The sequence below is a fragment of the Pan troglodytes genome, chromosome 7 (genome assembly GCF_028858775.2).
Source record: "Pan troglodytes isolate AG18354 chromosome 7, NHGRI_mPanTro3-v2.0_pri, whole genome shotgun sequence".
NCBI classification, from domain to species: domain Eukaryota; kingdom Metazoa; phylum Chordata; class Mammalia; order Primates; family Hominidae; genus Pan; species Pan troglodytes.
The window spans coordinates 121,054,365-121,078,766 of NC_072405.2; the positions used below are offsets into that span (position 1 = coordinate 121,054,365).

General features: G+C 35.3%; 1 long non-coding RNA gene across 1 annotated transcript in view; it reads right to left on the reverse strand.

Annotated features, from left to right (window-relative positions):
• Nucleotides 1-785: 785 nt before the first annotated feature.
• LOC107976518 (uncharacterized) overlaps nt 786-24,402 on the reverse strand; it is a 40,141-nt gene continuing 16,524 nt past the window's right edge. The window contains exons 3-4 of the long non-coding RNA XR_001720563.3: nt 4,065-4,145; nt 786-1,042 (exon numbers count right to left, since the gene is read on the reverse strand). This is a non-coding gene — a long non-coding RNA (uncharacterized LOC107976518). The remainder of the gene's footprint in view (nt 1,043-4,064; nt 4,146-24,402) is intronic.

The window sequence follows — 24,402 nt, forward strand, 5'->3', positions numbered from 1 at the left end:
AACCTGGTTTGAGAGATTTTTTTTTTCCTAAATAATTGGTATCAGATTAGTGCGATTTGTTGGAATAGCCTAGGCTCAGGGAAACATGTAGTTTAGGAACAGAAAAGATGAAAGGGTGGCAAGTGAGGAACATTTGGTTCCTCAGTGGCTACCTGGTCACCCATGGCATGAAGCTATATTGTTCTCAGTTACTAAAGGTAAAAGTTATCAGTGGAATTTGGTATCAGATGGAATATAGAGATGGATCAAACTCCCAGGAAGATGGTTCACTAGATGCATAAAGAAATCTACACTAATAAGAAAAAAGGCAAAATCAATCCCTTGGTTATCATTATCTATAATAGCTAAAATGAAATTGAAGCAGAGTGCTGGGTCTGACCTTGATGGTACACCAAGCTTAGATTTCAGCGAGTGTGACTTTTAGCCCCCAGCCTCAGACCTGATACCTAAGGACAAAATTATGCAGAGACAACAGAAAGTACCTCTGAGACCTGTGGTTACCAAGAAAGTAGTCAATGTGGGGGAAGGACAAAACCACAAAACTATTGAAACCAAATGGTAAAGTGTGAAGAAATTATTCCATTTTGTTGTTCCGTATCATCAGCTTTCTGAGGAACCTTTACTAAAATTGATTGTGCTAATAACTAATTTAGGAGCAGTGTCTTCAGTTTTAAACTCTGCAGAGTGGAAGAGCATGTTTAGTTGATACAGGACTTACAGCTACAGTCACCTGACAGGCTCTTCCTGCCTCCAACACACATAAAACCAGTTCACTGAGACAATGGTATTGCAGTAGAGTTTTATTGTCAAGAGGCCAGCCCACATGGGAGAACTGGAGTTACCACTTAAATCAGATCAGTCTCCAGGAAGGCTCAAAGATTAGAGTTTTTATGGGCAATTTGGTGGGCAGTAGGCCAGGGAACAAGTGCTGCTGATTGGTTGAGGATGAAATCATAGGAGTGTGGAAAATGGTCCCTATGTGCCTCTGGGTGGGGCCACAGAATCTGTTGAGTCATCAGTCATAAGTCTGGGTGGAATCAGTCTGAAAGATTCAGAAAAACAATCTTAGGTTCTACAATCTTAGGTTCTTAGCTTTATCATTTTTAGGAGAAATTGGGGAATTCACAAATCTTGTGACCTCTGGCCACATAATGCCTGAGCAGTAAGGGATTATAGAAACTATGCCTACAGAGTAGCAGAGTTCATGACCCTCCCATAATCCTGTTCTTGTGGCCTTTCATTAGTCTTACAAAGGGAATCTTTGGTCCCTGAGCAAGGAGGGGATTAGGGAGAGACTATTTTCATCCTTGCTTTCAAGTTAAACTATAAACTAAATTCTCCCCAAAGTTAGCCTGGCCTATACCCAGAAATGAGCAAAGACACAGCTTGGAAGTCAGAAGCAAGATGGAGTCAACTAAGTCAGATTTCTTTTTCTGTCATAATTTTGAAAAGGTGATTTCACATCTCATTATCAAATAATTACAGATTATCTGGACACACAGGAAGTTATTCTTGAGGAAATGGCCAGCCTATTGGACTGGATAAAAGCCACTGTAAGATATTTATACCCTGAGAAGGAGGATGTCCAACTTGACCTATAAATGCCAAGTGGAGTACCCTAGATGAAGCAGCTGATATGCTTCATATGCCCAAGCCATGTGGGATTGGCTTTATGATGACAGGGAGATTCACCCACTGAATATTCCCATTACTCAGGTCATGGAATATGCTATGGTTAAGGGGGCGCTTTGTACATGGGCACCCCAAATGACATTAATCCTGCAGACTCAAACAATAGTTCAAGAAGTTTTATCAAATTTGTCACCTCAGCCTCTCCTCATGGGTCTTATGATGCTAATAAAAACATTAGGTTAATTAACAAGAGAATGGTGAAGGGTAGAGGGGAGAGTCAAAGGATTCATCCAGAAAAGTAGAAATTTTTACATGGCTATTTGAAAATAAGATGGATAAGGAGAACATTGATAGTGGTAAAACTAAGAGGAAAAAGAATGAGGAGCGTTATGGGACTTGTCCCATAGAGTGGAAATCTTTAGATGATTATTTAAAAATGGAATGAATAAAATGGGAATTGGTAAGGTTAAAACAAACGTCTTAATACAATATTACCAATGGTTGGGTGGACCAAAGGGAGTCCTGCTGTTCCTCCAACATTAAAGAGCCCCAAACCAGTTTGCTGCGTTTCTCCCCACTTGGAGACATTTTAAAAGCACAAAGGTAAACATTACAATTAGGAACTGCATCTAAAATTGCCTAGGGACAATGGTTAGACAGGTTAATCAAGGTAAAAATTCACAGAGAGGCCAGGGTCTCTTGGCCCAATCCTTGGCTGTGAACCCAAAACCTTTTGTACAAGAGAGGGTAAAATGGTCTGGGGGTGGAAAAGAGAAGTTTCTGGGAATAGAACATAAAAATGTAAGGGTTGATAAGATTATGAAAGTTGGTATATGCTTGTTGTGCCTGTTTTAACTGACTGTATTATTGAAATGCACATTGTATCTGACTGGGGAATGTTGCCCCTACCTAGCACTGTGAAACAGCAGGCATGTAAATCCACCATTCAAGCAACTTTAATTGGACAAACTTAATGGGAATCAGTAATACTGTCTGAGCCCACACAGTGTAGAGTAGAACCTGGAATGCTGGTAGGAAGGAATTCTCCACCTGATAGTCCTCTGTGGAATGTGTGTACTAGGGCTTATGGCAAAAGCCTGTGAGCACCTCCCAGTGACTTTGGACTTTGGGCTGCAGGATTTTCACTTGAGGTGCATTTACTGCCTTAATATGGGAAGTTCACTGAAGCTCCTATTACTGAAAGATGTAAAATGATCTCAACACCTGAACTACCCCTGCTGTCTTGAATGAAGTTAGAGAAACATTCTAATGGGGACAGTAGTACCCAGAAGAATACTGTAATAAAATAGAAATGGTTTATTCAAGATTATGCTATCTGGAAAATGCAAAAAGAGAATACTAAAAAGTAGAGAGCTTTTTAATCCTAGGGCTGTCTTTGGAGTGGTGTGAGGAGCTGCTGGATTTTATGGATAACTAGACAATGTCCTAGGAACAGCTCTTGATTGACCAACAAAGATTTTCTTGGTTTACTGACAGCAGTTCCAATGTGAATAGACAAAATTCTGTTTGGAAGTCTGTTACTTTGGTCAAAGAAGGTTAAAAACAGATCAACTCAGTGGGCTGAATTGCATGAATTAAATAGTGGTAGAAGCCCCTGTTTTGGGATTTTACTGACTCATGGGCAGTGACCAATGGCCTGGCCATAGAGTCAGGCAGAATGGCAATGAATGCCTGACCTATTAAAAGAATGTCCATATGGTGTATGGCCCTATGGAAATTTATCTGAACATTAAAGTCAAATAAGTCAATGTCCATCAGGATAATTTCCTTACAGGCTCGGAAGGTGACTGGAATTGACAAGCAGGTATCCTCTTGTGCTCCTTTAATGTGGTCACCTGGGTCCATGAAATAAATGGATGTGGGGGTACTGCAGCAGTGCAGAGAAGGGCTGAATCTAGATAATGTTCCTTTTGTACCTTCTCAGGTACACAATGCCAGTAAGAACTGTTCTGATTTTCAACAAAAGAGAGACTGACCATGGCTGTGGGGCAGATTCCCTAGTGGGAAAGCCATGAACATACCTGGAAAGACCTGTGAGGTAAACTGACATTGATAGCCCTAAGGGGCTACAAACGGGTCTTGACAGGAATAGACACAGACAGGCTTTGCTTTCCCAGTAGAGGATGTAAATAATGAGAGTGACAAAAAAAACAAAAACAAACAAACAAAAACACCACGTGCGCGCGCGCACACACACACACACACAAAACAGAAGATATTGCATGGTCAGGCATTACTTTTTCAGATCAAGGAACACATTATACATCTCATAATGTCCAATAATGGGCAGAGAGAGAGAGAGAGAGTTAGCCTGCTCAGTGCAATAGTTTGATAGAGAAGTAGAACAGGCAATTAAAACATTGGTTGTCTAAACAGGAGGAAATGAAAACATGAAGGGCTGGCTTACTCACCTTCATGAATGTGTGCTCACATTCAACATGAGTGGGAATAAAGGTGTTTCCCCAGTAAATTTTTCTGTTTTCCTGGGTGATCTGGGGAAGAAAGGGTGGGGAGGATGGATACTACTATGACTATGTAACTCTTGACAAAGGGAGAGTACATTGGTATAATGAATCAATTTTGTTCTTTTTTCCCCAAATTACCTATAATAATAATTATTTTTTTAATTTACTACTTGATGCAGTGGTCCTAGGACCAGGGCTACAAAAAGTGCTAGAAACAGGTATGGTTTCTAAGCAAGAAACTGTAACCATGTTTTCAAACATTATGTTAAAATTTCTAAAGGCCTAATGGGGGGTAGGTTATACTTTCACCCCATCTAGCAAAGTTGGAGCTAATCATGAATGCACCTATATTACCTGGTGGCAAAAATAGCTCATTAGTTCTGTACCTATATAACCTTCCCCTATCTGAATGAGAGTAGTCTGAGGAGGGGGTACTTGCTAGACTAGTATTGAAGCCTAAATACAGATCAACACAATGGCAATTCAAATGATAGCCATTTCAAAGGTGAAAAAATTTGAATAATAATAGAGAGAAGAAGGAATCATAGCTGAGAATAAGGAAGTCAATAAGTGGATTATTAACCGAGGGAAATTCAATACTACATTAACAACTCCAAAGAGTCTCAGAGCAAGAGATGACACTGTGTCCTAGCTCAGTTATTCCAGATGCCTGACAGTGTGAAGCTGTGTATTTACCAATGGCACTCCTGCTTTTGGAACCTGACAAGTTTGAAAGGAAGACTACAAAGCTGAGTGATCTTATACTGAGAGATACTCATTCACCATAATGGACCAGACTAAGTATTAATGACTGAATGGGATTCTAGTAATGTGGTGGTGCCTTTTGAGTTGTATGTTCTTTTGATGTAAGGGATCTGCTCTCAAAAACCATGTGGAGGCCTGTGTTGTTGTAATATATTTATATATTGGCTTTTGTCCAAGGTTCCTGGCTCCTAACTTTCATAGTCTTTGTTATAACGTTGAAGCACTTTAGGGCTTCAGGAAACAGAATCTCTCTCTCTAAGCTTCTTCTGTTCTTCTTTCACCTGTCCAAGGCAGGACTCTAATCCAATTGTGGGTCAAAAGACCTTTATTCCAGAGTGCGTCCAGCTGGGGCCGCATACCCTAGAGGAAGGAATGCTACACAGGCCAAGAAAAGTCTGAACAGATCGGCCTTGCTGGGTTTAGATCCTGTGATTTTTGACCAATCACATTTCTAAACAGTTGTCAATCATGCCTATGTAATAAAGCCTCCATAAAGACCACAGAGGACAGGATTCCAAGAGCTTCTGGATAGCTAAACAAGTCATGATTCCTGGAGGGTAGAGCCCCTAGGGAGGGAGGGCATGGAAGCTCTTCTCCACCACCTTGCTCTAGGCATCTGTTCATCTGTGTTCCTTCTAATATTCTTTATAATAAACTGGTAAACATTAAAAAAAAACAAGCTTCCATGGGAGTTACTATCAGATGTATCATGTCCATTTTCAACAGAAAAATGACAAGGGATTCTAAGACAAAAAATATACCTTGAAAAGACGGAGTAAGTGTGAGACTGAAACTTACACATGACAGATATTGCTATTATAAAACTAAAAATTTAAAAGAACTATGATTAATATGCTAAAGGCTATAATAGAAAAAAGTGCACTGTATGCAAGAATACATGGGTAGTGTAAGCAGAGAAATGAGAAAGTATAAGAAATAATTAAAAGGAAATGCTAGAGGCCAGGCACTATGGCTCACGCCTGTAATCCCAGCACTTTGGGAGTCCGAGGCAGGTGGATCACGAGGTCAGGAGATCGAGACCATCCTGGCTAACATGGTGAAACCCCGTCTTTACTCAAAATACAAAAAAATTAGCCAGGCATGGTGGCGGGCGCCTGTAGTCCCAGCTACTCTGGAGGCTGAGGCAGGAGAATGGTGTGAACCCCCGAGGAGGAGCTTGCAGTGAGCCGAGATCATGCCACTGCACTCCAGCCTGGGTGACAGAGAGAGACTCCTTCTCAAAAAAAAAAAAAAAAAAAAAAAAAGGAAATGCTAGAAATCTGGAATAGCTGTATAACTCATCAAACCAATATTTTCCAAATGACCAATGCGTTATGGTTGAAAATTATGAAAGAATCGTAAGATCTATTTAAAGTACAAGATATATACTTTTAAAAAATTTAACAGTGTATTAAAAGACCATTCATATTATTTCAGATGCCACATTGCAAGTGCCCTGTAAGAAACAACTGCTGGCCAATTTTGGTATAGAATCAGTAAAGAATATTCAAAATTGTATGAAAGCCTATAAATATACTGTGCTCTTTTTCAACTGTATCTGTGTGAGCCCAGAATTCTTTGAAATTTTTAGCCAATATCACAACATATTGCAAGAAAATGCAGATAAGACAATCCAGTCTTCTTTTATTAAATCAGATGTTAAAGAAATTTGCAAAAATATAAATTTTCATTGTTCTTCTCAGTAAATTTTATTTTATTTAGGAAAATATGGTCATTTTTAAATTTGAAATTGTTCTTATACTAAGACATTTTTGTGTCTTTAATACTTGCGTAATCAAATGTCTTTTTAAACATTTTACAGTTTTAATTACTAACAACTCACATAAACTAAAGTTGTTTGGGTTTCTGAATTATTTTAAAAGTGTGAAGTGATATTGACATCAACAATTTCAAGAATCACTGCTGTTACCAAATGGGTAAATTTTCCCACCATCTAATTAAAACAGTAAAGATGGGGTGATACTTGATGACTTAAACTCAAAATTGAATTTTTTTAAGTTTTGTTTCTACACATATCGAATATAATTTCCATTTTAATTTACTTTTTATTTATTTGACAATGGGTACATATTTTACCCCAGTATGCATTTTTATAAATGTAACAGATTATTATTTAACTTATCTATTTTTTGTTACTGAATGTACAAAAATGATTATTTTATCATCCTTGCTTTAAGCCATACTTAAAATGCTGTGGTATAGGTCTCCTTCCAAAGCAATATAAAAAGTGCTGTGACAGATGACTTCAAAGGATTATAAGATCATAGCAAAGGTTTGCCTAGAATAATAAATACCTGCCTCATAGAACTTTTATGAGGTAAAATAATATTATTAATAGCTTGAAATATTGTCTAAAAAATAATTCTAAGTTCTATATAAATGTTTGTTAAACATATTCATACTTTATTGGTAAAATAAAGCTCAGAGAATACCATCCTTTCCACTTCCTCCCAGAAAAATTGGAACTTCTCTTGACCTTTTAATTAGAGACCTAGCCCAAAGGAATGTTCAGTCTGAGCGTTTTAAGTTAGATGCCCTTCTCTCAGCTTTTTCAGAATAAAATTTATTCTCATCAAATGAGAAGTACTAGTGAAGCATTACACTTAAGAATTGTTAAAGAATGTCTGTTGCTTATGATATAAAAGTTCAGCCAATTGGCATTTTAGGGCATTTCATTTTTTATTGACTCCTGCTCTTCTGAACAACTCTTACAGAAAGTGCACTACTGTAGTCATTATTTTGTGATGTAGAAAATAGAAAAGTAATAATCTCTAACTCTACACAACTACTGTATAGAATACAATAAACATAAACTTTCTTCGGAGCTGGGATGGATATTTTCTAAAGATAATATAAATGTTTACTATTTATATAAATGTTTACTATTTAGCAACGACTTGTACCTAAGAGGGAGGTGACTGAATTTGACCACAGTATGTTGTATCTTGAAAGGAAGGAAGATATTTTGATAAGTAATCAATTTGTGTGTGTGTGTGTGTGTGTGTAAATGTACATGCATGAATATATGTAAGCAGGTATATATGTATGTGCGTATATATGTATGTGTCTACTTTTAAAGTGCTAACTCACTTTAAAACTATAGGTGATCATTTTAATATATTAGAATATCATAAAATGCCATAAAACTTGATAAATGAAACATTGGGTAATTTGAATGCTTATTATATATGATAATCAAAGCTGATCATGATGATTTTCTAAAACATTATTTATGTGAATTTATCATATTTGTTCCACTTTCTTAATAATGTTTGACATTTCTTAATAATATTTATAATAGCAATACATCCATTTGGCATTATTATTCATTTTGTAGGAGATGACTATATTATTTATTCCTTTACATCTTGACAATGGCATGACATACAATAGAAGATAATAATAATTCTATTTAAGCCAAGTCATTTGACATTCTAGGATATGTTATATAATTAATAGAATAATGATATTTACTATTTTCATAGAACAAACTATTTTGTATTTCACAACATTTCAGTCAGTAGTCTTGAAGTTAATACAAAAAATTTTATGTATTTCTCAGACTTAGTTTTGATTGAAGCAATTAACTTTTTTGAAGTTATCAGCAAAAATTAAAAAAGAAAACAAAATATCTTGGAATATTCATGGTATGTCACTTATTCCACACTGTATTAAATTGCTCAAATCACTTCTATATGTGACTCTTATTCTCTTGCTAGATACAAATCAATGAAAGAAAGTTCATAATCTTCTATAATATCAAAGGATAGAGTATTATGAAAGGACCAAAGGATAGTGCCATACACACAAAAAAAGCATCATTTTAAATACGTTAAATACGTTTAAAAACGTATTTTAACTTATTTCTCTAACTTAAGTCTCACTTTGATCTTTCTTTATTTTCCTTATAGTCAGTATCATTTTGGTAAAATGCAAACCTATGCATGTCATTCATCATCTGAAAATGTCTCTGTGGGTCTTCTTTGCATATGATATTAAGAAAAAGTAAAAAAATGACACAAGACATTTTTCATAACCAAAATTTGACGTTTCTTTTATCTCCTAGTATTGATCCTTCTCTTTAGATGACCAATGTTTTTCTGACCACCCAGTCCACTAAGTAAATTGCTCATTAATATTAATTATCTTTTGCCATTATTTTCCTCATATCAAAAAAGAAAGTAATCCTGTTGTTTTAATTCAATTGTAATTCAGTATTTCACCTTATAGCACTTACCATATGTTCTGTAATGGTAAGTGTGCGCATATATATAATATATATAGTGTGTGTGTGTGTGTTTGTGTCTGTGTATAAAATCACATATGTGTAGAGGAGAAAATATAAATATATATAAAACATAAGACTTGAAAATTTTGAAATTTGAGCCTTTCAAAACCAGAAAACTTTTAATTTATATCAGTGGTGTCTAGTTGTCTCCATGAATTTTCATTTGTTTTCATGAGGTAATAAGCTAGCATCAAACTTATAAAAGTTGTTATTTCTTATCGGGGAAACCAGCCCCCAATATTTCAATGTAGGTTCTTTTCTATTTTCCCTAAATGTCGGCTGCTCTGAGAAATAAAGAGAAAGAGTACAAATGAGAGAATTTTTACAGCTGAGTCTCCAGGGGTGACATGACATGTCAGCAGGTTCCATTATGCCCCCGAGCCACAAAGCCAGCAAGTTTTTATTAGCGATTTTCAAAGGGGAGGGAGTGTATGAATAGGGTGTGGTTCACAGAGATCACATGCTTCAAAGGCAATAAAATATCACAAGGCAAATGGGGGCAGAGCGAGATCACAAGTCCAGGGCGAAATTAGAATTGCTGACGAGGTTTCATGTCCCACTGTGCATGCATTGTCATTGATAAACATCTTAACAGGAAACAGGGTTCGAGAGCAGACAACCAGTCTGACTAAAATTTCACCAGGCTGGAATTTCCCAATCCTAGCAAGTCTGGGGGCGCTGCAGGAGACTAGGGCATATTTCATCCCTTATCTACAAATGCATAAGCCAGACACTCATAGAGCGGCCATTTTAGAGTCTGCCCCTGGGAATGCATTCTTTTCCCAGGGCTGTTCCTTGCTGAGAAAAAGAATTCAGTGATATTTCTCCTATTTCCTTTGCAAGAAGAGAAATATGACTCTGTTCTGCCCGGCCCCGCAGGCAGTCAGACCTTATGTTTATCTCCCTTGCTCCCTGAAAATCACTGTTATCCTGTTCTTTTCAAGGTGCCCAGATTTCATATTGTTCAAACACACATGTTTTACAAACAATTTATCCAGATAACGCAATCATCACAGGGTCCTAAGGCAACCTACATCCTCAGCTTACAAAGATGACAGGATTAAGAGATTAAAGACAGGCATAGGAAATTATAAGAGTATTGATTGGGGAAGTGATAAATGTCCGTGAAATCTTCACAATTTATGTTCAAAGACTGCAGTAAAGACAGGCGTAAGAAATTATAAAAGTAGTAATTTGGGGAGCTAATCAATGTCCATGAAATCTTCCCAATTTATGTTCTTCTGCTGTGGCTTCAGCTGGTCCCTCTGTTCAGGGTCCCTGACTTCCCGCAACAATTTCTTTTTTTTTTTTTTTACATTAATTACTCCACAAATATCCATTGAGTGTGTAATATTTGTCAGAAACTAAATTTGGTACAAGGATTTAAATGGGTCAAAGCCATACCCTATCCTTGCCTTTGAGAAACTTGTAAGCCCATGGGAAACATGCATATTAAAAAAATCCCATAATAATAAGAATAATAAATGTCTACACATGGAGATAGATTTAATATAACTTAATATAACCTTTCCATCTGTAAGAAATATATATGAATGTGTGTTTTATATATATGTGTATATATATATAGAGAGAGAGAGAATGAGAGAGAGAGAGAGATCTCCATCTCTTCACTCTGCACTTACTCCTATTTGCACTTTTATTTTCTGTCAATCTACCACTCTGGGTTTTCAGACAATTAGTTCTCTAGCAATACTGTTAATAGTGCTTCCTTGTCTACTAACCATCCTAGCATTTTTAATTCCCACTAACTTTTGATACTTGGTAGATGCATGAAATCAGAATCTACATCTATTTTTTTCTCATTTTAAAATTGTTAAATGAACTTCAAAAACTGTATAGACCACAAATTGCAGACTTTTTCTTCCCTCAAGCATTTTTATTATTGATTACTCTACAAAAATATCATTTCATTTATCATTATCATTTTGAAATAATGTTTGTAATGAGTGACATGTATTTTCCCCTTACCCCCATTTCAGAGCCTTATATTTCAGATCACAGTCTTACTACATGGTCATGCAAACACCTTTAATAGGAATATTGAGGATAACCAGGAAGTTAACATTCAGTTGTCCTCATGTTAATCTCAAGAGCTGTTTCTAGTTTTCTTTCCTTTTTTTCTATCTCTCTGAAGAATTATAACTCCATTACTCTAATGCTAAGCCTTTTTAAAAATAGTTCATGTTGTCATCTTCTTTGCTTCTGTTTATTTGTAATTATTATCTGAATTGAATATCATATACATCAATGCTTCTGTTAAATAACTTAGTCACTTAAAATATGTTGGCTTTTATTTAGAAGTACATTTTCATACAGCCCGTCTCCTTTTATTGATTTAAGGTTAGTATGCTTTTACTTATAAATTGTTATTAAAACCAATTTAAATTCAGTGGCAGAAAGAGGAAGTGCTTTTACAGAAAAATACAAGATGGAAAAAACTGTTCAAAAATACTTTCCTTTTTCTTTTAACTCTTAAATTCAGGGGTACATGTACATATTTATTACACAGGTAAATTTTCATGGTAGCTTGTTGTACAGATTAATTCATCACCCAGGTATTAAGCCTAGTACACAATAGCAATGAGATAGAATCAGCACAAATGCCCATTAAAGATAGAGTAGATAAAGAAAATGTCATACTATACACCATGGAATACCATGCAGCTATAAAAAAGAATGAGATCATGTCATTTTCAGGGACATAGATGGAGCTGGAGAGAATGTCTATGGATAGACATTCTTGCCTTTCAATTTTATGCCTATTTCTTTCTTTATTTTTTTGAGATGGAGTTTTTGTAAATTAACACAGGAAGAGAAAAACCAAATACTGCATGTTCTCACTAGTAAGTAGGAGCTAAATGATGAGAACACATGGACACATAGAGGGGAACAACTCACACTGGGGCCTATCAGAGAGTGAGAAGAGTTAGAGAATCAGGAAACATAGTTTTCTTTTATAAATAATTTAGAGTTTGTCTCATCGATGTTGCAGGCAGAAAACTTGAGTGCAGAATAACCCAGTTATGATTATAGGACTCTACAGTGGTCACCAATGCACTTTTGTGAATGTTTGCTCTTCACTGTAGTGAACGAACATCAGAAGTTTCTAAAGACACTGCATTTGTCAGTATCGTAATTCAACTTCATTTTAAGCTGATTTTGCAGGGGTGAAAACAAAACAACTTTTTATAATTGATGAATTGGGTAACTGTATATGTAAGACTTTTCATAATTCAGAATGGGAGAGGACATTTAAGGTAGAAATAGAAGCACTGTTTCTTTCCCAGTGATGAAAAGACATGCCAGGGACGTAAGAGAGAAGATGAATTTAGTGGATCCTAGTGCTTCTGTTGTAAATACATATGGCTTTTACTTGGTTAATAAGACCAATAAATTGTGTATTGAAAATGTGCTGAGAGTAGGTTTTAAGAGCTCTTATCACACACGAAAATTAGTTCTAGAAGGTGATGGATAGGTTAAGTTCTTTACCTGTAGTAATTGTTTCACTCTGGATATGTATTTCAAAACATTGTGTGGTACACCTCAAATTTATGCAATAAAAAATAAGTCTCTGTTGCTCCTACAGTTACTGAGTTACTACACATTCATTTACACGTCCTTGTCTTTCAATTTTATGCCTTTTTTTTTTTTGGAGGCAGAGTCTTTCTTTGTCACCCAGGCTAGAGTGCAGTGGCACCATCTCAGCTCACTGCAACCTCCACCTCCCGGGTTAAAGTGATTTTCCTGCCTCAGCCTCCTGAGTAGCTGGAATTACAGGCCCACCACCACACCTGACTAATTTTTGTATTTTTAGTAGAGATGGGGTTTCACCATGTCGGCCAGGCTGGTCTTGAACTCCTGATGTCAAGTGATCCACCCGCCTGGGTCTCCCAGAGTGCTGGGATTACAGGCATGAGTCACCACACCCAGCCAATTTTATGCCTATTTCTTGAAAAAGAAATTTAAACACATTCCAGGGAGTAATTTATCTAAATATTGAAAACTTACAGTACATAAAATTTCCATGTCAGCTAAAGTGGTTTCCAGATTGGTTTGGGCATTTGGATCAATGACATCATAGTTTGGTTAGAAATCTATCAATAATTTTTTTTCTAAAAAGTAATATTTAGTACTATTAGTGACATGACATTGTGAAGAGCATACAATACTAAGAAAATATTTATTCTCTTCGTATCTGCAGAATAATATAATTTAGATATTTAAACCTATATCTAAATTAGGAATGCTCTTTCCAACTAATAGAAAAAAATCTATTTATATACATATATACAGTAAAATATCCATAAATATTTCTGTCTCTATATCTGTGTATCTTCTCCCATTGTTGTAGGGTGATATGACTGATGCTGTTTTTTTTTTCTAAGCCTCTAGAAAACAGAAAATAACACTGTATAAAAGTCACTTTTCTGTGATTTTCCCCCCATCCTTTTTTGTTTTACTATATTTATGAGGGTAGGGAGCCAAGACCCCTGAAAATTATATTTCTTAGATACCCTTCCAGACCACTAGTTAAATTCTGACAGTGAGAAGTGCTTGTTGGAGATGGGAAGGCCTTTGGAAGGGGGCTTAAGTGCTCTCTCTCTCTCTCTCTCTCTACTGCTGGCTCTTATTAGCACTTCATCAGCATCAAAACAGAGCGTTGCTGAACCTCTTCCTGTGTCCAGGCATCGGCACTCTGAGGCTTCTTGGTGGCTTTTCCACCTCCACTGATTTGTTCCCTGTCCTTATGATTTTGTCATTTTTCAGAATGTCATATAGATGGAATCATGTAACATGAAGCTTTTTAAGTCTGGCTTCTTTCACATATCATAATGCATTTGGAATTCATCCATATTGTTGTATTGATCAATAGTTTATGTTTGTTCCCCCTTGTTGTGGCTGAGTTCTATTATATACCTGTGAAACAGTATTGTTTATTTATTTAGCAGTTGAAAGATATTTCAGTAACTTCCAGTTTTAGGTAACTGTGAATAAAGGTATTTTAAACATTCACAAACATAGTTTTGTATGAATATGCATTTTCATTATCCTGAGGTAAATAGAGCAAGATTACTGGATCATATGGTGAGTGCACAATATATTATAAAATAAAATGCTAGCTGTTTTCCAAAGTGGCTATACTATCTTGCAACCCAGAAGTAAAAATGAGGGTTGCAATTATTCATCATCCTCACCAGAACATGAACTAGTTTTTAAGCATTAAAATAATTAGCAGCTACCAAATAGCCATTTTAAAAATAAATAAATAATTGAAAAAAAATTAAATTCATTCCTAATAATCTCAATTACTAATATGATATGGTTGTTTGTTGAGGATGCACAGCTTCTCAAACCTTGGAATCAAATTGGACACTACCATCCTCATTTTCTGTTTTACATTGTAGATTAGACTTTTCTCAGGTTTATACAAAATGTATGTTAGTATCCTTTGTATCAATGCCTTATGTATTGCTAAGGAGTTTTGTTTCCTTTAATGTGCCTTGCACAGTGCTTGAGACCAGATACATGTAGTTGGTTATTATTAGAGATGGCTTCTGCCTCTGTTTCTCCTGGAATTTGTCCTGATTAATAACAAAAATGACCTCTGCTCCATCATTTCATCATACCGTGTTTTGGGTTTTTTTTTCTAAATTATTTGGCAAACTACAACATGTTATATGGAAAGTTTGAGATTGAAAATGAAAAGATATGTGCTTAATTGACAGAAACAGGAAGGCTAAGTAAGTTGTTTTGTAACAAACAACAAAAGAACAATACCTTTGTATTGTTAAAGAACCCAGAGAAATTGCTGTCTAAATAAAGCCCAATATTGTGTAGTTATACAAATAATTTAAATTATATTGGTGCAATGTTCACTGTTTGGTAATGAGTGTACTAGAAGCCCAAACGTCACCATTACACAATGTATCCATGTAACAAACCTGCACGTGGTTTCTCAAATAAAAAATAAAATAAAAGATCTAAAATTTATTTTCAAAATAGCAATTCAACCAAAGCAGCCAGGTTTATATATATCAATGTTCATTCTAAGACAAGTAGCAGCTGTTTGGTTATTAATATATCATCAATGTACATTTTCATCACAAATTATCAAATAGATAAATGCAATTTGAAAATTACTGTACTCTGATCATATGAAATTAATTTGAATTGATTAAAGCTAGAAAATTAAAATGGAAACCCTTTTTTGTTCTAAATTATTTTAGTTCTCTTCAACTGTCACCCTTGAAAAACTGCATAGAGCTTTTATGATCTCTATAAAGACCTCATACAGTTTTCATGATGATTGCATAAGTACTATATTAAAGTGCTTAGAGTGTCTTTTACATGGCAGCTATTAACAATTTGGTGTACTAATATTCTACTAAACAATTGTAATATTTTTTATCATCTATAAGACAAATTTTAAGTACCTTTAGAAGTAATAATTTTTTAAGCTCTAACCTCAATTAACCTTTCTAATCCTCTTTCTGCAAGTACACACCAAACTAAATTATTCCTAGTCTCTGAGTATTCACTGTGTCTTTCTAAATTTCTGTGTTTGACATGTCCTTTATTTTGAATCTTTGCAAATTTAAATCTAAAATCCCCAGGATAAAATTTATTTCCTGTAACAATTGAATCCTAATATTTATAATCGATCGATCTATCTGGTTTATCACATTGTGTGTGCACTTTTTGTATTCTGTACAAAAGTAAGTATCTTGTATATCTTTCTTTGTACTATTTTGTGCTTTGAAATTAATGTTACAGTTGGAATCCAAAGCATGTCTCTTTTGAGAAATTATTAATCTACTAAAGTGGGCCAGCAAATATTTATTTTTTGAATAGTTTAATCAATTGGCATATGAATAATTGTACGTTAAGGAGATGGTTGGCCAACTGTACATGAGTGTTCATTACCAATTTATTACACCTGGACAGGAAATAACTAAAGTTATTTCTATCTTTATTGGAGTAGCATCAATCTAGTAGTGTGTAAACAATTCTTTTTCACCTTTCCATGAAAATATCAGTAAAGAAGAATTTGTAAACACTAAAATTTAAATTTAAATAAAATTAGAAAATTACATGCAATTAAAATGAAACATTCATCAAATAATCATTGGTCTCTGGTAGGAAAAGGCAAAGTTAATGGGTTAAGAAACTACTGGAGCTCAAATTGTGCATTAATCTTTGAAGTGAGAGACAGGGATACTGAAAGGTGGCAAGAGGTTGATCTCCTCTGCCACACTAAATATCCACACATTTAATGGCTTTTGTTAATGGCCACGAAACCAAGCAGTCACATCATCTTTAGGATAACTCTTTTTGAGACATCCATTGAATATCTCTATCACGTACTTTCCATCCACAACCCTCTAATTCTAAGGTACCCCTTTCCATATTCATTCTGGTGGTAAGAGATCCTAAGATGACATTGTAACTGGTAGTGTGAAGAGACAGAATCCTCACCCAATCCTCTTGTGTGAAATCAGCAATATATATAAGCAAATATAATAATGGTAACAATATCACTTGTGTGCATGTATGTATATAAATATGTGTGTATATACATATACATACACATAACTTAACCAGAATACCTTCTGAGAAATGCATCATTAGATGATTCCATCATTGCCTAAAATATCATAGAATATAGTTACACAAACTTAGCTGGTATATATATTTTTATTCACATATTTTTATATAAAAAAACAAATGTCCCAGCACCACTATTGATTATCAGTGATGTCCTCTACTTGACCTGCAGTGCCAATATCAAGTGCCATATATAAGATTTATATATATGCTCACTTATAATCATATGGAACCACCATTTTATATGTGGTCTATTATTGACCAAAAGGTGATTATACAGTGCATGACTGTATATAGATAGGTAGATAGATAAATGGATATTGTTAAACATACCTGTATCTATCTACCTATCTATATATGTACACATACATAAATATACATACATATACTGTGTTTCTTCATATTACCAACATCTCTGATTAAAGGTAACATTAGCCTCATAGCATGTGTGTTATAGGACAGGTTTAATGAAAGAGAACCACAGGCTGGAGTTTTTTTATTATTATTATTATACTTTAAGTTCTAGGGTACATGTGCAGAACGTGCAGTTTTGTTACATAGGCATACATGTGCCATGGTGATTTGCTGCACCCATCAATTTGTCACCTACATTAGGTATTTCTCCTAATGCTATCCCTCCCCTTGCCCCCAATCCCCCGACAGGCCCTGGTGTGTAATGTTCCCCTCCCTGTGTCCATGTGTTCTTATTGTTCAACTCCCACTGAGTTATTCTTTAAATGACTGTAGAGGAAGAGTTTTTTGGAGATAGGAAATAAAAGATGCAGGGCAAAGGAGCAGAAGAAAGCTATGCAAGAATCTGAATTGAGCTTTAGTCGGTCTCCAGGGAGAACTCTAGGCCTCAAATTTTTCCGTTCATTTGGTTCCTCATTGAGGCAAGGAAGACAACTATTGTCTTGCCATTAGCCATTCTCTGTTCCTTATGAGTGAGGAAAGGAAACCTTGACAGGGCAGCTCCCAAGGGACTGAGGGCAATTCTACAGAGAAGGCCACAGTGTGCCTTTCAGAACCAACACTTACAGAAACTGGGGGCTGGGTATACTGGCCGATAAAGGAAAGAGGACAATTTTGGGCCTTTTTTTTCTTCTGGATTTATTTTAGAATTGACTGCGGATATTTTCATTATGATTGTACTGAACGCATAGCTTAATCTGAGTAAGATTGAGATATTTATGTTAAATAATTACCTTGTGTATGTACATTGCATTTGTTAAACTATCCTTCTGCAAAGTTTTGTATTTTGTTTCAATAAATGTCTTGGATATCTTTGGTTAAATTGATTGTTTCCCACTTGGCACTCCATCAATTTCACAGTATTTCACAATTGAAAGAACTCTTAAAACTCCACAGAGCATGTAGATTTAATAAATGTGAATGACATGGTACAGTAGCAGAAAGCACACGCAAGAATGGGACTCCTAAAATATTTCCAGGCAAAATTTTACACACAGCATCCTTTCTAAGTCACACAGGATGAGATTTTCTTCCCAATTATGAATCACCAGGTAGCATCTGGTTTAGGATAGTTTGGGTGATAGTTCACAGAGGGATCTTTTATATTCCACTGCTCATATAGCCATGCCAGACTGTGTAATTACCTAAAACAAGTGTTTAAGTTCTCTGAACAATGTAAACATGCAGGTCATGTGCCACCAAGGGCATTTCAAACATTAAATAGCTCATGATCAATTACTAGTTAGCCCATCTTGGCTTATCTTCTCCTCAGGTCAGTACTGAACTCACAGGCATTCCAGAAGATAAATCTGATCTCAGTCCATTTTTAAGTTAATTTGCCTTAAAAGAGGCCACATTCACGATTCTTCTTCAATTTTAAACTACCCAATGTCATTCTGTTTTCTGCACCTTTGCACCATTTTTAGAAAGAAAAAAATCACGAATATAAAAATACTCATTATTTTTATGATTCAATATAGTTTAGGCATAACTTTAAAGAAATATTTGAGTTTTCCACATTATCTAGCATAAGTTTGTTCAAATTATATACAAGCTTAACATCTGTAAAAGAGGGGGAAAGGTAAAACTTCCTTCATTATAAAAAGTTGAACTTTTATAAGATATATCAATAAATATATTTACTATAACAATTAACTGATTATTAACAAAAGGTACTTTGACTAATAATCTTTCATCAGAACAATATCTTGTGAGGTTTTAAATTTAATCTCCTAAGGCATTTGATCATAGATGTCAGCATTATAGAAGATTTTGTTACAATTAATGAAATTAATTTTAGCAATTGAACAAATATTATACCAAATAGCAGATATATTGTGAGTCAGACTAAGGTCATTAAAAGAAATCACTCAATTAAAATTACAGCAATATTTTCTAGGCCCCTGTCTACATAACAAATGGTGTTATAGATTGATATCTACTGACTAATACTGAGGACTAAGTTTCAGTTAATTCTTAACTCTAAGTCTCTTGTGGGAATAGCCATATACCTTTGTATTAGTTTTCCAATTCTGAGTAGAAACATTATCACACACTTAGTAGCTTAAATAATACAAATACATCATCTTAAAATTCTGTTGCTCAGAAGTCCGACACAAGTCTGACTATATAAGTTGTTGGGAGAACTGTATTCCTTCATGTAATCTCTACTTGAGGGTCTGTTTCCTGGCTGACTGATTAATAGGCAGAATTCAGCTCCTTTTGGTTATAGAACTAAGATCCTGTTTTTGGCTGACTGTTAGCTGAGGCCCATTCCCACTTATAGAGGTCATCCAAATTCCTTGGCTCCTGGTCTTCTTCTTCCAGCTTCAAAGATAACAGTGGCGGGTTGTGTCCCTTTCGTGCATCAGATCTCTCTTTTTTCTTCAGTCTTATCTCTCACTGACCCAGCCAGAAAAAGCTCTTTACTTTTAAAGGCTGTGTGATAATCCAGGATGACATCAGCATCTCAAAATTTGTAACCCGAATCACTTCTGCAAAGTTCGTTTTTCCATGTAAGGTAATAAGTTCCAAGGATTAGGAGGAGCCATTATTGTGTTGAGCACAATTCTGTTTTATACTAATATACTGATAAAGATTTCCTGTAGAATTTATCTGTAAGTCATTTCTATTTTTCATTTCCTGGTAAAATTTTGGTCAAGTTTAACTTGACTCTCCATTCCTAGTAACTGCATTATTGCATACATTTGGTTGTTATTTATATGTAGGGCTTTGGCAGTCAAAATCACCTGTGCAAATTACATTATATATTTATGAATTCCTTGAAGCTATAGATCATGTCACGAGTGTATTTCTTGTATTTACACTGCCAAAATCTTAGACTATCCTTGTTTCTAAAGAAGCATGCTAAATAGATCCTCTTGGTTCAGAATGTATGGTATCTCCTATATTTGTTTCCTAGTGTATTGTTTACATATCTTTTGAGTTTGTCTCATGCATTTCTATAGCTGTGTTGAATGTCCAAGCCAGTTGCCAATCTTTCTCTTTCTTCCAGAATAACATCTCTTTTAAGTATCCAATGCAGGCTAAGTCTGTATGGCTCCTCTCCTTCAAAGTAATTTCAGCTTGTCCTGAGACTCGACCTGTATTAATTTCTTTCTTTATTTTTAATTTTTTACCAGACCACTTCAATTATTTTTACTATGACAAGCATATGAATGTCCTGTAACTTATTTCAATAGCAACAATAAAGGGTGAGGTGTTTCTCTCTCTCTCTACATGGGCTACTCCCTGGAGTCTGGTCACAATACACAACTGCAATGGGAGTAAATTGCTTTCCTTTCCTGAAGGGAGCAGAGCTTAATCTTAGGACCACCGGGTGGGATTTCTTCTTGCTGCTGCTTAACTTCTCACTCCCAGCTTTCTCTCCACAGTTACTTCCACTGCTCTCTCTTGGCACAGTAGTCAGGATACATTGCCTTCTCAGAAGGAAGCCAATCATCTAAGAACCACTCTGGAACCTTGTAGCACTTATATCTCTCATTGGAGGTACCCTCCAGACAGCCATGGAAGATTCATGACTGTGGAGGCTGACAGTGCCAGAATTCTTCCTCTGTCCCCCTCAGCAGCTGGGTGGTCCTGATTATATCCTTTTCATTCTGGGCTCTCATCAAACAAGGAAAATACTGGTCTTTGTCCTTGTGAATGCACCATGAATCGAGGTGTCACAGCACCCACTTATAAACCCACAACAACTTCTGCTGATGGGTCAGGTAGGCTACCTGAGCTGAGAACACCATGACTGACTACTCACCTTTCCTGTGTTATAATAATTCCACCCGTGGTTATTGTAGAATGTTTTGGCCAATGTTTGCTTATCCATCAATCATATCGATGAACCACCAATATTGTTTATACACCAAACATATTGTCCTTTGTGTGCATAAATGGGGCAACAGTTATTACATATTACTTTTACAAAAGCATTTATAATATACAATGAAGATATAATATTATTCTTTAGCTGTGCACTTTCAACATAATATTATATTTTCATTTTTACATTATGAACTTACTGGCTGTCTTTCAATCAGCAATTCCTTTCCTTTCTTTCCATTTGTCAAAAAATTTTAACCCAGACCCATCCCCCAACTTAAGGGTGAGACTGTCGGATTCAGCTAAAAGATTTACCAGTAGACCTGTGTGAAAGTTGCAGACACCAGGTGAAATCACCTTTGTTAGAACCAAACAAGTTGAAGCTGAGAAAGTATGAAGGAGGAGAGCTCATGCTTGTATATATAAGATATGGAATGTCTCAGGGTCATTTCTAACATAACCCCACAATAAATTTCTTATTTTGACCTGTAGCAATTCAGATAAGATGTTCTTGAAAGAATACTTGCCCTGTAAGGGTATCTACACCAATGAACTGATGCCAGCTCTGGCTTTGAGCCTCTGGAGGTAATGAACTCTGTTTTCAAGCAGTTTGTGTGAACTTCTCCTTTTTGCCAGCAAAGGCTTTGTTCTACCCTCTCCTGTCTGAATGCATCCGTGGCTTTGTCATAGCTGTTATTTCTGCTTACTCCTTTAGTCCTTTCTGCTTTTTAATGAATAAAATCATTATTATTAGACAATATTTTCTCTGATTTTTCTTTAGGCTGACACCTGATGGAAGTATGAGTTTGCCTAATGCCCTCACTTCATACATTACCAACCATAAAAACTAGATGGGAAAAATGTAAATGTATTAGAGTGTCATTCAGTGGGCAGTATAGAGATAGACACTTCTAATTTCAGTTTATACAAGTAAGAAAAAGCAGCAGCTCATCCCATCATTTCCTTAGAAATTCAAAATAATACAGTAGTCTCTCAGTACCTATGAGGGACTGGTTCTAGGATTCCTTCAGATACCAAAATCTGGGGATGCTCAAGTCCCTTAGATAAAGTGGTGTGATATTTGGAAATAATCTATGCACATCATCCTGAACATTTTAAATCATCTCTAGATTATTTCTAGCATCCAGTACAATATAAATATATATAGTTTTCTACTTTATTATATTTGTATTTTTATTCTTCTATTTTTATTTTGTGCTTTTAAAAAATATTTTTGATCCATAATTGGTTGAACCTGCAGATGAAGAACCCACAGATGTGAGAGGCCAACTGTATTTTGAGATGTTGTCATGTTGTTAGGGTAGCAACTGATCTTTTCTCTCTGAGTCATAAATATAATCCAATTGCTGGCACCACAGGATCAAGCAAATATGGAGAATAAAAAATAGATGCAGAGAAGAGTATATATAGTTCCTCTGTCACTTCTCACATCCTCTGTTCTACTTTTTGCATAATACCTTAACAATTTTTCCAAAGCTGATCACCTTTAGTATTACATATATTGTTTTATTATATATTTATTTAAATAGTCAAACCAATGTATCCCCTTATTTTTTAGCCACAACTCTCCCTACCCTCATTTAAAAAGTGGGTGTTACAAGTGCCCATTGCAGTATTCATTCAGTGCACTACATTGTGGTATTAAGATATATAAGTTCATGGTAAATGATGCTTCTTAGCACATTGGTGCACTGCATTTGTAGTAAAATAAATTCTTTGATCATATATGATACCAAATGAAAGATTTTCTCTCTAGATATCTATTTGTTTGAAGGCATTTACTTCAGTTACTGGATATACAAGTAAAACTTCAGATTATGTATCTATCCTAGTCAAGATTCACCTGTAATCACATGGAACCATAAGCAGCAGACCAGTGTAATTCACCTACCAGCTAAGGTTGGTCCAGACCATCCTGGTAGATTAGATATATTTTCTAATTTTCTTATTCACAAAGAAACAAATGTTAGTCATATTTCAAGCTTCTGAAAGAGATAATGTAATACATGTTTATTTATTTGTTTGTTTGTTTTTCCTGCTTATTGTTACATTGCTTGAATGCCATCATGCTGCAGCTACTTATCCTGTGTACTTAAGAGAACACTTCCAAAAACAAATATTAAAAGAAGGCATATTATTGTTGGTTTCAGTCATATTTCAAATTTGAAATAATATCCTTTTGATGTGCACATGCATGCCCCACTTTCATTTTATCCCCTACTCTGCTTTCACTTTCTCCCTCCCACCAAAGGTCATGAAGTTTTTCATAACATAGTATTTTATACTAGGGTTGCCTTTTTCTCCTAGTTTTCTAAGATCAGCCTTTCAGATAATACTGTTAGTCCATTGTTTACTATCCAAAAAGCCATGAAATTTATATCATTATTGTTACTATCCAATTTCTATAGTGCCATAAGAAGCACATCTTTTAAGTCTGCCCATTGAACAGGTATATCTTTTCTCAACTTGAGCCCAAAAGGAGTCATCACTCAGTCACAATGTAACTGCTTTTTAAACTGCATGCTGGTCTCCCGCTCTTGAGCTACCATGCTGCTTTTTGGCAATCCTTCAATAACTGCAAACCATGCTGCTCTTTGTCCAATTCACCTATAGTATTTAAAGTAGGACCAAAGGATTGTGTCAGCTGCCTATTTGTGGGTGATGAATAGATACTTAGTAAGTCCACACCATTCCCATCTAATGAGGGAATTCTGAGCATTTTCTTCCTGATGGAATAGTATTCTGATATAACCAGAACTGGCTATTTCAGACCTGAAAAATGTTATTTCTTCTGTAATGTTATTTCAACTAAAGCCTCGTAACCATCAACAATTCCCTTTTAAATTATGTGTAAATTTTTACTTGGCATCATTTTAATTTGGCTTTGTACTTTCATTGAGTTAATCAGCCATCCTCGATTAGATTAACAAGAAACTGTAGTTTAGTTTTAGCTCTGAATTCAGTTTGAAATATCAACATTGTATCATGAGAATAATAGATAAGTCCTTCTCCATGGAATCAAATTTAAGTGTGTTCTTACTAGTACTTACTACAGGAAGTTGTAGAATTTACATATCCCTGTAAAAGGACAGTAAATGTGTGTTGGAGTCCATCCCATGTGAATGCAAAATGGCTTTGATGTTATTCCAAAATAGAAGAAAAAAAAGCATTAGAAAAATCAGTCAAGGAATACCAACCTCCCTGAGCTTTCTGCACAACGTACATTGTTAATTTCATATAAGGCACAGCTGATAC